At 42.2% G+C, this 13332-nt stretch overlaps 1 pseudogene; it reads right to left on the bottom strand.

The window, feature by feature from the left end:
• Nucleotides 1-2011: 2011 nt before the first annotated feature.
• Nucleotides 2012-2689, bottom strand: LOC101961746 (large ribosomal subunit protein eL29-like; annotated as a pseudogene).
• Nucleotides 2690-13332: the final 10643 nt, after the last annotated feature.

Here is a 13332-nt window from a genome sequence, read left to right as displayed (position 1 = left end):
CCACTTTTCTTTCTAGTTCCCAGTTTTGATTTGGACTCCGTAACAGAGAAGTTCAAGTGGAGCAGTTCTATTTGGGAGATGATCTAGGAGACATCTTCAAGGGATATAGGGGGTTGTAGAATTGAGATAGGGAAAGAAGGGCAACCCATAAAGGATCTCAACAAATTACAAATGATGGGCAACTTCAGCTTGAATTCCTCTGGGGAGCTCAGGAGCCCACATAATACAAGTTCCCTAGAGTATTATCCAAGGGCAAAGGAGCTGAGGTATTTACTGGCTTTTTGACTTTTTATTGAGGCAGGACTGAGAGGATCCAAAGCCCAGACAGATATTTCACACTCATAATATCATAGATGTTATCACTAGACGTGCACCCTTTATGCACCCTTTGGACTTAATGTCTAACTTCCCTGAGAGAAGGAAAGGAGGGAGCAGGAGGAAGTTTGGACTATGAATTAGTGGAATCTTGTCTAATCCATACCCTGAGGAGAGGATTCGTGAATCCAAAATTATGAATGTTTGCAAATGTGCTTTTCAGGTGAGGATGTGATGAGATGAAGAACATTTTGTTCACGAAAACTCTGAAAAAGCATAGGACAGAAGGTCAGGCAAGGTTGTTGTCTAAGAGACAATAGGAAGACCAGCCCCCTCTGGGGAGCTACACAGGACAGGGCTGGTGGTGTGTGTGTAGCAGGAGCAGAGAAGACAGAGAAGGCTTCTGAGTACAAGGTAGGAGAGATGCTCAGGAGGGACTTTAGGAAGGGCAATAATGTCTGATAAAGTTTCTTTGACTGTTTTTTTTTTCTTGTGTGTGTGTGGGGGGGTGGGGTACACTGGGCACTGGACCACTGAGCCACATCCCCACCCCTAGTTTGTATTTTATTTAGAGACAGTGTCTCACTGAGTTGCTTAGCGCCTCTGTTTTGTCCAGGCTGGCTTTGCACTCACCATCCTCCTGCCTCAGCCTCCTGAGCCGCTGGTATTACAGGCATGTGCTACCACACCTGGCTTTTCGACTTTTTATTGAGGTATATAATATACAAGCAAAAGTGCATTTGTATTAAAAAAACTTCACTCCTGGTACATTTTCACCAACAGAACACACCCACAGAACTAGAGCTCTAGAAGCTGTCCTCTTTGTGCTCTTGCACTCAGGACCCCTCCCATAGGGTAACCAGCATTGTGACTTAGAACAACATGGGTTAGTTTTGCCTGTTTTGTATTCCATGTAGAACCAGAGAGTAGGTGTTTGTATTTGCCCAACTTCTTTGACTCAGTGTTGTTTGTGAGATCACCCATGCTGTTGTGCAATTGTACATCACTCACTCTCAGGCTGTGTAGCAATTCCATTCTGCACTTTATTTTGCTTGTTCATTTTACAGATGATAGGTATTGGGGTCATTTCTTAGCAGTATTTTAGTTTGTTTACTCTGGGCATGCAATAGTTTTCTTCTTTGTCTCAGTGCAGCATCTTTCTTTAAGGATGTGATACGTGAGGGAGTTCTGCAAGGGAATGTGAAGCAGTGTCAAGTCCAGTCCTGGGTTGGTGTGGGACAGAGGAGAAGCCATGTGAAAACCAGCCACAGCAGGTTGAAATTTTTTGTTCTAATGTTTTAAGTTACTTATTAGATGGCTTTCAACAAAAGTGCATTGAATCTTAGGATGACAGGAAGTGGGCAGATCTGGAGAAAGTCTGGTGGATATCTTGTGGTTTTTCTTCTTTGTTTCTCTTTTTGAGAAATTCTGTGCAGTCTATAGCTGCTGATTATAAAATCTCACTTGTTTCTCAATAGAATGGACATGTGACCTCAAAAGACCAATTGAATCTTCCTTTCCAGGGATTTTTCTTTCTTTTTCTTTTTCTTTCTTTCTTTCTTTTTTTTTTTTTTTTTTTTTTAACAGATCCTGCCTCTGGATTTATTTGTACAAAAGCACAGGAGGACACCAGTCCTCTGTAGACAGGGGCCCAGGGGTCACATTCTGTCCTCACATTCACAGACAGAGGCTTTTATCATGGAGCCTTCGCAGGGACCTGGGCACCCTTGGGGGCCTGGGAACCTTTGGGAGCAAGAGCTGAAGCTGGAGCCAGAGCTGATACTGGATCTTGGGCTTGGGCTTTGGCCTTTAGCCGGCAGAGTCTATAACCCCTGGCCATGTGGGCACAAGCACACTTCCCAAGCTTAAGGCGGGCAAGGAAGGCAAGGCGATCAAGCTTTCTGCTGGTATCCTTTATCATCTTGGGCTTAATCTCCTTGGGCTTTACCAGGGCATGTGCACTCATCACCTTGGTTTGCCTGCATCTTTTTCAGGGCTTTCTTGTTATGCTTTTTGGCAAAACGTATATTTCTCAGAAACTTGGGGTGTACCCCCTTAAGAAATTCATATCTAACAGGGAGTGGTGGTGCACGACTGTAATCCCAGCAGCTTGGGGGGGTAGTTAGGCAGGAGAATCGCAAGTGCAAAACCAGCCTCAGCAACAGCGAGGCACTAAGCAGCTCAGTGAGAAACTGTCTCTATATAAAATATAAACTAGGGCTGGAGACTTGGCTCAGTGGGCGAGTGCCCCTAAATTCAATCCCAAATACCCTCCCCCCCAAAAATTTATATCTTTGTGATCAGGGTTTCTTGATGCCGTTTCTGTGCCATTTGGGGGCTGGTTGTATGTGGTGTAGTTCCTGGACTTGGCCATGTCTGCACCATAAGCTGCTTCCTTCCCAGGGATTTTAATATTTAGAATCAAAATGTGTTTGGAACTGTGTTACCTAATGTGCACCCTCAACAGATGGTTCTTGAACTGTGTTTCTACAATTCCCTTTGGGTCCCTGGCTCCTGCCCTTCCTAAGTCATGAACAGCCCTTTCTTCTAGTCTGCTTAGAGTTTAATTTGCCACCAAAGACCTGCATGATTACAGCATCTCTGACCAAAAACCTCTCCCACCATCCCCAGCCTGAGATCTTTTGAAATTCCCATATTAGTGATTCCTTAAGGAAGTTACACAGTGAAAAATCAATGAAATACAGCTATCATATGAAAGCACTGAGAAAGGGAACTCTGTTAAGCTAAAATCAATTACTAAGTCATTAGTTGTCAAAGTTTTATCAGCTTTCATTTAGGGCCATGAAGGAATAGAGAGTGGAAGGAGATGCAGAAGACAACCACCCTTAACATCACAGCTTGTCTTAGTTCTCTGTAGCTCCTGGCAGGTGGTCATGAGTGTCATCTCCTATCCAGAATAAATGGCTCAGGAAGAGCATTTTCTGGCTCTGCTCTATTCTGGTGGATGCTCATGCGCGGCAGGTTTGGAATCTAAAGAGTTAACATGACTTCTTATAATAACATTGCGTGGGATATTGCCCTGTGCTTTCTATTGCTCATTTTATATAACAGTTTTCCTGAATTTTTGGAAGGTGGTATGATTTAAAGTAGCTGTTGGAAGTTTTGCAGAGCTCCCTAATTCTTTTTGTTTCTGTAGGGTGCTCAGAAATACAGTGGACGGTTCTCTGTGATTTCCTGGCTCTGTTCCACCCCTCTCAGATTTCCTGGCTCTGGCCCATTCTTTTTCCTTCTCTGTTTCATTCCCCAATAAGTAGAAAAGAAGGTTGAGATTCCTTTCCTTTGCTGCAGTTGTCCTTATTCTGCTTGTTCGTCCTTCACCCTCAGTGGTTTCTGTGGCCAGTCATGGAAGAGAGCCCTGGTTCTTTCCATTGTTCACAGTGGACTACCACCTTACAAGAATCAATTGTATAAAGCTCTTTCCAACTTTATGTTCATGTTGATAGCTGGCAGTTCACTATGATGACAGTGTGTACACCATAGAAATCAGCCAGTGCTACCAATCACACAGTTAAACAATAACCCGCACACCCGTGGTGGTGCTATTCCAGCCTGCAGGGTGTGGAGCGTCATTAGCACTGGGTGGGTCAGATCACTCCCCGTGGGGGCTGCAGCTCCTCAGTGTGTCTGCCTGCTCTCCAGTGGGCTCTCACAGGCTCTTGAGAGGTTCTCCAGTTCTCAGATGCCTCAGACATACCATAGTGTCTGTCCTGTGCTTTCTCCCTCACAGATGCCACCACAGCTTTCGTGGCTGTTGGTTTATGCTCACCCACTTGCATTTGGGGGATCATGGGGATATGCTGTCAATCACATTATTGCGAATGTTTTTGAAATTCTGACATTCCTCTATTTATTTTTAAATGGGGATCCAAAGATTCAAAAATTATGCTACTGTCATCTTCCCAGAATCTATTAGTTGGATAACTTCTCAGATTCATTCCAGTTCTTGAAATCAGCTGGGTTCAGATCACTGAAATCTCTTTTGTCAAATAGTGACTTGGACTTAGAGCTATTATTGGCCTCCCATGTGGCCCCTGCAGGCCTCCTGGGGGCAAGGACTAAAGTACTACTGGCCTGTTACAGGAAAGGTCTTCCGTTAAACATTTTTTTTTTTTTAGTGGGGGCCAAGGGTGGGGGGAGTGTGGGGGGGAACAGGTGGGTTCTAGGGATTCAACTCAAGGGCTCTCAACCACTGAGCCACATCCCCAGCCCTATTTTGCACTTTATTTCGAGACAGGGTCTTACTGAGTTGCTTAGCGCCTTGCCATTGCTGAGGCTGGCTTTGAACTCTCAATCCTCCTGTCTCAGCCTCCTGAGCTAAGTGGGATTACAGGCATGCACCACCGCACCCACCCGGTTAAACTTTTATAGAATGTACTTCCCCTTTTCTATGAGCTGTTGGGGTCTGGAGCTTTCTCCTTTGAACTTGTCAAACTTGTGCCTACTCCATACAGCCTCTGATTTTCCCCTTTCTGGTCACTGTTTAACTCATCAGATACCAAAGCAATTATAATAAAAATTTAAAAACAGGGTGTGAAACCATCACCTCCAAATAAATAGCCACTTTTCTGGAAATGTTCCCCCACTATTGTAGGGACAAACGAGGCAGGGCACCGAAGATAGCAGGAAACAGTTTTATTTGGCTGCAGCCAGGTTCAGAGGGTACAGCTTTTGCTGTTATCAATCAATCTCCTGAACCCCAAGTTCAGGGAGTTTCAGAGTTTTATACCCAGTAGATAAGGGGAGGGGCTCAGAAGTTCACAGTCTGCACAAGTTCACATAAAAGTAGCTTTTTCTTTCACTGTTCTGGACATATTAACCCTTCAAGGACAACACCTGAGAAGGGGAGAGCTTCTTCTCCCCTTTCTTTCCTCCCCTGCCAGCTGTTACCATGGAGCCCATTTGTAACTTATCTTAAAAATGTAAACATCTCTGTGAAGCCCAGCTCAAGGCCAGAGGCCTTGTTTGCACATTTCTATAAAGTATTATACTGGATATGTTTGTGAAAAACTAGTAAGGGGGTGTCCAGCACCCAGAGTGCTGGTATTTTCTCGGCCAGTGGCCAAGCAAACAGGGTGACACGAAAATAAGAAGTTTATCTACATCGAACTCTTTTGCTGACAGTCCTAAAATCAGCCAGGGTGAAGAGGGCTTTTCTGTGGAGAAAGCGGGTTCCACCACTTTACCACCAGAAAAAAAATAATAATAATAAAGGTTCTAGGACTGTGGTTTCAGGAGATTTCTGTTAGAAGACTTAATGTCAGTTTCTTACTTTGCAAATAAAATAATTTTCCACAGGACTGAATGAGACAGGGAATGAAGATATCTTGAATATACAGAAACGCATCAAGATATAATTTTTAAATAATGATATAAATAACTGTACTAGTCAGGGCTTTCCAGAGAAACAGAACCAACAGGGCATTTGTGTGTGTGTGTGTGTGTGTGTGTGTGTGTGTGTGTGTGTGTGTGTGTGGTTTTATTTTAAGGAACTGGCTTACACAATTATTGAGATTCACTAGTCAAAAGGTGAACTGGAGACCGGGGGAGATAGTACTATAGTTCTGGTTGGCATCTGAAGGCCTGAGAACCAGGGGAGCTGTTAAGATGGCTCTAGTCCAAAGGTAGTAAGCTTGAAACCTAGAAAGAGATTACTTCTCTGAGTTCAAAGGCAAGGAAAGGCTGATGTTCCAGGATGATGGTTGTCAGGTGGGAGGAGTTCCCTCTCACTCAACAGAACTTTTAGTTCTGCTCAAATCTTCAAGTGATGGGATGAGGCTCACCATGTTAGATAGGTCAATCTGCGATATTGAGTCTATTGATTAAAATGTGAAACATGCTGGATTCTGTGATCCATGCCTGTAATCCCAGTGACTCAGGAGACTGAGCCAAGAAGACTGCAAGCTGGAGACCAACCTGGGCATCTTAGCAAGACCCCTGTCTCAAAATGAAAAATAAAAAAGCACTGGGAATGTGGTGGCTCAGTGATGGAGTGCTTGCTCAGCAGGCACAGGCCTTGGGTTCAATTCCTAATACTGAAAAAAAGTTAAACTCATCCAAAACTATCCTCACAGAAACACCCATTAATACTATTTGGTCCTATGTTTGGGAACCTCATAGTCCAGTGCACAGAAAATTAACCATCCCAGTTAACTCGTACTTATTGAATATTTTTCAAGTATGTTACTTGTAAATTAACTCATGTAACCCTCACAACAAGTTTAAATATTTTAATTGTATTATTCCAGTAAAAAGGAAGTTAAAGTTTGGGAGGTTAAAGCTTGGGAGGTTAAATAAACCGACTGAGATGGTACAGAGAGTAAATAGCACAAATCCAACTCCAGGATATTTAATCCTTTCTCCCTTTCTCTCCCTCCCTTCCTTTCTCCCCTCCTCTCCTCCTTCATTTCTTTCTTTCCATTTTCTATATTTCTTTTCTTTTTTTCATCAGACACCATTGCCTGAAGAAATTAGCTGCTCTTCCTTCACAGAAGGTAACGGCTCTTTGTGTACTGATTTCTATAATATGAGGATGAGCACTTTCAATAGGATTAGAAAGAGGAGTGTGTCTAATAAAATCTCTCAGCCCATACTGAGATGGTAGCAGGAGAGGAAGTGTGAGGGAGATGGCATTGTTTTGTGGGGATTCCAGAATTGGTGAATTGGGACTAGGGGGCTACTGAAGAACACAGTTCTGCCTTGAACAATCAATTCCTGAAGTCAGAGAATAGAGACATCAGTGTAAGCATGATGAATCATCTGGCAGGTGCCAGTGGACCCATCTGGAGGATGGGTAGATTTGTATTGATGACAGAATACTTGGGAAGCACACCATGAACAGTTTAGCAGTGTAAAAACAGAAAGTGAAGAAAAAGTGGCTTTTAAATTAGAACGAAAAAATCATAAGAATAAAACAAACAAACAAACAAAAAAAATAGCCAGACATGGAGGAACACACTTGTCATTCCGGAAACTCTGGAGGCAGAGGCGGGAGGATCGCAAGTTCAAAGCCAGACTCAGCAATTTAGCGAAACCCTAAACAATTTAGTGAGACCTTGTGTCAGAAAGGGGCAGGGGAACAGCAGGGGATCTGGGATGTAGCTCAGTGGTTAACTGTCCCTGGGTTCAATGCTTGGTACCCAAACAAAAACAAAACAAAACCCCAAAACAGCAGCAACAAAACATGTACTGCAAAGAGGGATATCTGATATCTGATATAAATTCTCCAGCCCCCTATCAGCTTCAAATTTTTTGCATTGATGTTACATTTTTTTTTTCAACTTTAATGTGTCTGTTCAGGAACCGTCCATAAACACATGAAAGTGTTAATCACGTCCTTATAGAATCATGGTATGTTTTTTGTTTGCTTGTTTGCATTTTGCTGAAATGAGTGTTTTGTCTTTATATGGAGAAGAGAACAACTAAGGAAACTGACTTTGGGGGGAAATATTACATTTGTTCATGTTTTTATTAGGAAATACAAGCATTTAATAATAATTTTGCAGGCTGCAAAGTTTTCCACAGGAGTAGGAGTCCAAAGTCCAGGCAACACCACTGCCCCAGCAGTGAACACGTGAGCAAAGCATTTGTTTTCTGAGTATTCTGTCCAAAGGCTTTAACACTGACTTTTCCTCTACATCCTGCCCACCCCCATACCCAAACACCGACTGATTTCAAAAGGAAGGAGGGAAAATGTATTCAAGTTTTAAAAGTTTTTCTGTAGAAATCTTGCACAGATCTTGGTCAAACTAATGTTTCAATGCTATACATTTTGTTTCCATTGTTCATTCACGTTCATCTTATTTCCTAATCGGTGAATACTCACACAGGGAAACCCAATTGACATTGTCTCTGGCAAGTCTGATGAATCATCTTTCCCTTTTTTGCTCTTAGATATTGATGTTTTTGTTATCACTCCTCAAAATGATTTTTAGTTCTGTCCATCCTATAATATTCCTCATCTAGCATATATTTTATTTCAACATTATGCCTAATTAGTTACATACATAATTCTTAGTTATGATTTCTTTTTTCGTTTGAAAAAAGTTTTGAAAGTGTGAAAGTTTTCTTTGTCTTCTGAAGTACACCTAGAACGATTTTCCTGAATTCCTGTTTTGTCTGTTTCAAGACTTCTGTTTCAGTGGGTACACGCTGTGCTCTCTCACTCCTCTAGCCCTCAGGCATTGTTATTTTGGCATGAGAGTTTGTGTTTGGGGCCAGGAGTAATGGCTGTTCTCCCCAGTGCTGTGTTGGGGAAGCATTGGAGTCTGTGTTCCTCAGGGTGTATTTACATGGGGGCGGTGGAAGTGGGTGGGGAAGGGGGTGGGGATAAGCACTTCCCTGGTGAAGAGCTCCAGACCCTGCAGAACCTTTGTGGACAATCGGTTTGCTGCCACCTCACCAGGAGATGCCCAGGTTTAGCATTTAAGCTGCTAGGAAGCAACAGTCCTGGGAGAAGATACCAGTGTGAGGATTTAGAAATGAAAGTGACATTTTTGGAGTATGATTAGTCGATCTGTGGCTCTTTTTAATCCACTAGGCACCACAATGGGGTTTTTATGACATTTTCTCTCCCACACCCCTTCCCAGCCATCCTCCACCCCAGGCTCCAGATATTTCCCCTCCCCTGTCCTGCCTCTGCCCTGATATATTTATACTGGGCATCCTGCAGATGCTTCAAGAATTTTTCAAGAAATTTTTTTTTTCTTTTAGTATGGGGTATTGAACTCAGGAGCACTTAACCACTGAGCCACATCCCCAGCCCTTTTTTGTATTTTGTTTAGAGACAGGGTCTCATTGAGTTGTGTAGGCCCTCACTAATTGCTGAGTCTGTCTTTGAACTCACGAGCCTCCTGCTTCAGCCTGCCTAGCCTCTGAGATTACAGGCATGTGCCACTGTACCCAGCTCATGAATTTTTAAAGTACCTTCAAATTTATACTTTTCCCCTTGTTCAGGTGCTTTTCAGGTAATTCAGGAAGAAGCATTCAACACTCTATGGCAATCACCATATTGCCAGGCAGTAAGTTTGACATGATCAAATCTTTGCAAATGTAAGTTGTGATGATAACTAGAATAAATATTGTTAATTATCTATGAATAAAACTCCAAAAACTTTAAAGAGAGAAAGAAAGAAAAGGGGAAAGGAAGAAAAAGAAATTACTCTTGCCAGTTGGGCATTTTTGTGACTTATTATTTGTTATTGACATAAAATGGTTGTGAAAACAGAAAAACATTTTTTTTTTAAACTGTTTAAAGGTATGTGGAGGTGAATGCTTGACAATAGATGCTGGAGAAAAGATGACACAGGACACCCTCACTGATGATCACGGGCAACTTCACCACCTCTAACTAGGTTCCCCCTCGACCCATGCAGATGCCAAGTCACTCCCACTTGAGACCCCATATCATCTTGCTAGGTCTGTCCCCTGGAGGGTGTATAACATACACAAGGACACACCTGGCACGGGGAAGCAGACACTAGTACTCCTTGTTATTATGAGAAACTTCCTTCCAGCCCATGCCCTTTCCCCTACTTTTCTCAGCAACTCTGACTCAGTGAGATAGGAATCTAAACACACTACCCACAGGGCTCAACACTCCTTCCTCACCAAACTCTGCAGGGTTTGGAACCAAAGGTCTGTATTTCACCCCAGGCGTCATAAAACGAAAGACGTGGCAAATTAGAGATTGGCCTAGCCAGCAGCAAAATCACAAATATTGTTGGCTTTCCCCTTTCCACAACAGAACCCGTATGTGGGTAAAAATGAAAGAGCCCTAGATTTGCAGCTGTGGCAGTTTAGATCCATTTTCAGCCTCTGTCACTCTTCACACACCCCATAGACAGGTTATTTAATCTCTCAAAGCCTCCATGTCTGTGTCTTCTGAAAGGGACGTTTCTAATTCAGGTCAACTTCACGGAACTGTTGTAAGTACAGACCATGTGCACTTGGAAACTGAAAGAGCACCAGGTATACTTGCTCTGGATTAGTATCATTATGAAATAAACAATTAATATCCAAAAATATAACATTAAAATGTAACACCAAACATATAACATCTCCCTAGGTCTACACTTGCTGTAGATATAGCTTTTGTGCCCACTTTCTGATACCTAGAATTCCAAAAGCTTTTTTTTCCCTTGTGGCTGAAGTTAAAAGTGCCAATCTGCATAGAGGAGATTACTTTGATTGATCAGTCATGGGAACGTAGGGAAAGTGCATTTTCAGGGCCTTTGTTAAAAGGACTATGGCTTTTTGAGGTACAAGAAACACAGAACTTTTGTGGGCAAAAAGAGGAAAAAATCTAGATGCTCGGGAACTCTGTTTATGATTTTGCTCTCCTAAACCAATTTTCTTAGCAGCATTGCTTAAAAAACAAACACTGGTTTTGCAATATCTTGCCCTAGATGTCTAAACTTTTTAATCCCATAATCAATTTCTCTGACTCTTAATGTTTATAAAATACCTAACACGCATTTTTGATTAATCCTACATTTCATTAATACTCCATAGGAGTTGAAGGAGCTCAAAATCTCAAAGCAAAAATGAAAAGTCTTTTTCCTTTAAGAAGCATCAAAATAAATGTGGATTCATTTAGGGATTGGAGAGGTGGTGTCTTCTTTAGATGCAACAATTATGATGCATTCTCTTCAAAAGTGCATATCACGTGCTTGGTGGCACATGCCTGTAAACTCAGCAGCTTGGGAGGCTGAGGCAGGAGGATTGCAGGTTCAAAACTAAGCTTCAGCAACTTAGCAAGCTGCTGTCTCAAAATTAAAAATAAAAAGGGCTGGGGATGTGACTCAGTGGTTGAGTGCCCCTGAGTTCAATCCCTCATACAAACAAAAACGGGGGAAGGGCCTATCAAAGTGCCTGAATTATATTATACACTAAGTAAAGTTTGTATTAGAGTGGATGATTTTGATCTTCAAATTGACTCATTCTGTGCCCATAATCCTACATGAATATTTGAGTAAGAGCCTAATGTTTCTAACCAATTCTATCTATCACCTTAGTGAAAAAAAGAGCATATGAGTATTACCTGGAAGGCAGCTTCAAGGATCGATCAGTGATTTAGAGGAAGACCATGGAACTGTAAGGTCTTGTGGGCTAAGTGGAAAAAAAAAAAGTGCTTTGAGGCGAAGGGAGCACAGCTTTGCTCCTGAGAGGTGTGGGAAAATAAAGGTTCAGGACCAACCATTGGATTTGGTGTAAAGGTAATCATTGTTGACTTTGATAAGATGTATTTCAATGGAGCACTGGGAAACAAAGTCTAACTGGTTGTTTAAAGACAGAATGAGAGGTAAGGACAGACTTTTTTTTTTTTTTTTGTACTTGGGGCTGAACCCAGAAACACTGTACTACTGAGCTCCATCCCCAGTCTTTTTTTATTTTTTAATTTGATAGAGGGTCTTGCTAAGTTGCTGAGGATCTCACTAAGTTGCCAAGGCTGGACTGGGACTTGTAATCCTCTGGCCTCATTCTCCCAAGTTGCTGGGATTATATGCATGTGGCCACCAGCTGAGGACAGACATTTTAATAAATTTTGCTATACAAGGGGACATAAAGTTGGTGGTACAACTCAGTAAGACATATTGGGCCAAGAGAGTTTTTAAAGATGGGGTGATGCAAGAACAATAAGATAAAAAATAACCTAGTAGAAAGGGAAAATTGAACACAAGAAAGAGGGAGGATAACTGTAGGACAGACCTTATGCAGAAAAGAGGCAAGTAATCACTGTATAAGTGCAACTTTGGCCCTGCACCAAAACGGGGCTGGTTCCTCTCTGTAGGAACAGAGAGAAGGTAGAGTAGGGACTGCAAATCAAGGCAGGTTGCTGAACTTGTTAATGGGAATTGGAGTAGCCCTTTTCTGATTGCTGCTATATTCTCAAAGAAACAAAGGTCAAAGTGATCAGCTGAGAACAAGCAGAGAGGGGATCAAGACAAAAGGGACATTGTTACTAGCCTTCTTGGGATTGAAAAAATGCAGCAGAATGACCAGGCCATGCTAAGGGTCTGTCCACTTGACGAGCATGTTTGTAAATTTAAAGCTTAGCAGTCAATATGACATTGTGTTCTAATTAGCCCGTGTTAGGTGCTCAGCTGCAAGTTTAGAATAGATCAGGAGCTGGGTTTATACACAGAAGAAGGTTTGCTGGGTCAAAGAGAATGAATGGCAAAATGTATCCAAGGAATTATTTATGATATGCACCATGGCTAACCTGAGCTGAGTAAGGAAAGAAAAGATGTTATGAGCTATGATAAAGGGTGCAAAACTAGGAGAATCAATGGTGGTACCCGGGGAAGCAAAGATGAAGATATTTTAAAAGTGAGCTGGAAAAGTAGAAGTTGTTAGAAATTGGGATGCATGAAAATGAAATTTTGGAGGTGGTATGGGTACTGTAATAATAAGTCAAGCTTATCACCGAGGAGGGAGAAGCTGAAGTCATGGCAGGATAAGAACATGGAAAGGAGAGCTTTACCAAATGGCCAAGGTGGATGCGAGGACTGATGGTGGAGAGGAAGGCTTGATCCATGTGCTTAACTCTTTATGAATGGGGGAAGTAGAGCAAGACTCTTAGTGGACTATAAGAACAAAGGTGCCCTCAGTTGCCAGACTAATGGTGTGTGCTTTAAGTCAGTGGGGATTTTTGAGAACATGAAGAGCAAAAATATTCTGGAGTATCAACAGAGAGCAAAAAGGATACATGCCTTTTTCTAAGCGCTGAAATGCACTGAGTGTTTGTGGCCAGGGTGTGGGGCTTGGGAGGAAACAAAGCACACAGCATTTGAAAGAGCTTCGGGTTGACATTGACAAGAAACCATGGGCATTTCAGAGAAGGGGTAGGCAATAAAGTAGTTTCTTGATGATAGAACTTTGCAAAAGGCTCATTGGAGTGACAGAATGAGGTGGGAGACTGAGTTAGAATAGTAATGAACCAAGATGCATGGAGACAAGAACCTAAAGATGATAGTCCTAGGGGTCTCAGACTTTTGG

Source organism: Ictidomys tridecemlineatus, chromosome 11 (assembly GCF_052094955.1).
Source record: "Ictidomys tridecemlineatus isolate mIctTri1 chromosome 11, mIctTri1.hap1, whole genome shotgun sequence".
NCBI classification, from domain to species: Eukaryota; Metazoa; Chordata; class Mammalia; order Rodentia; family Sciuridae; genus Ictidomys; species Ictidomys tridecemlineatus.
This window is presented reverse-complemented; position numbering and strand designations above follow the sequence as displayed.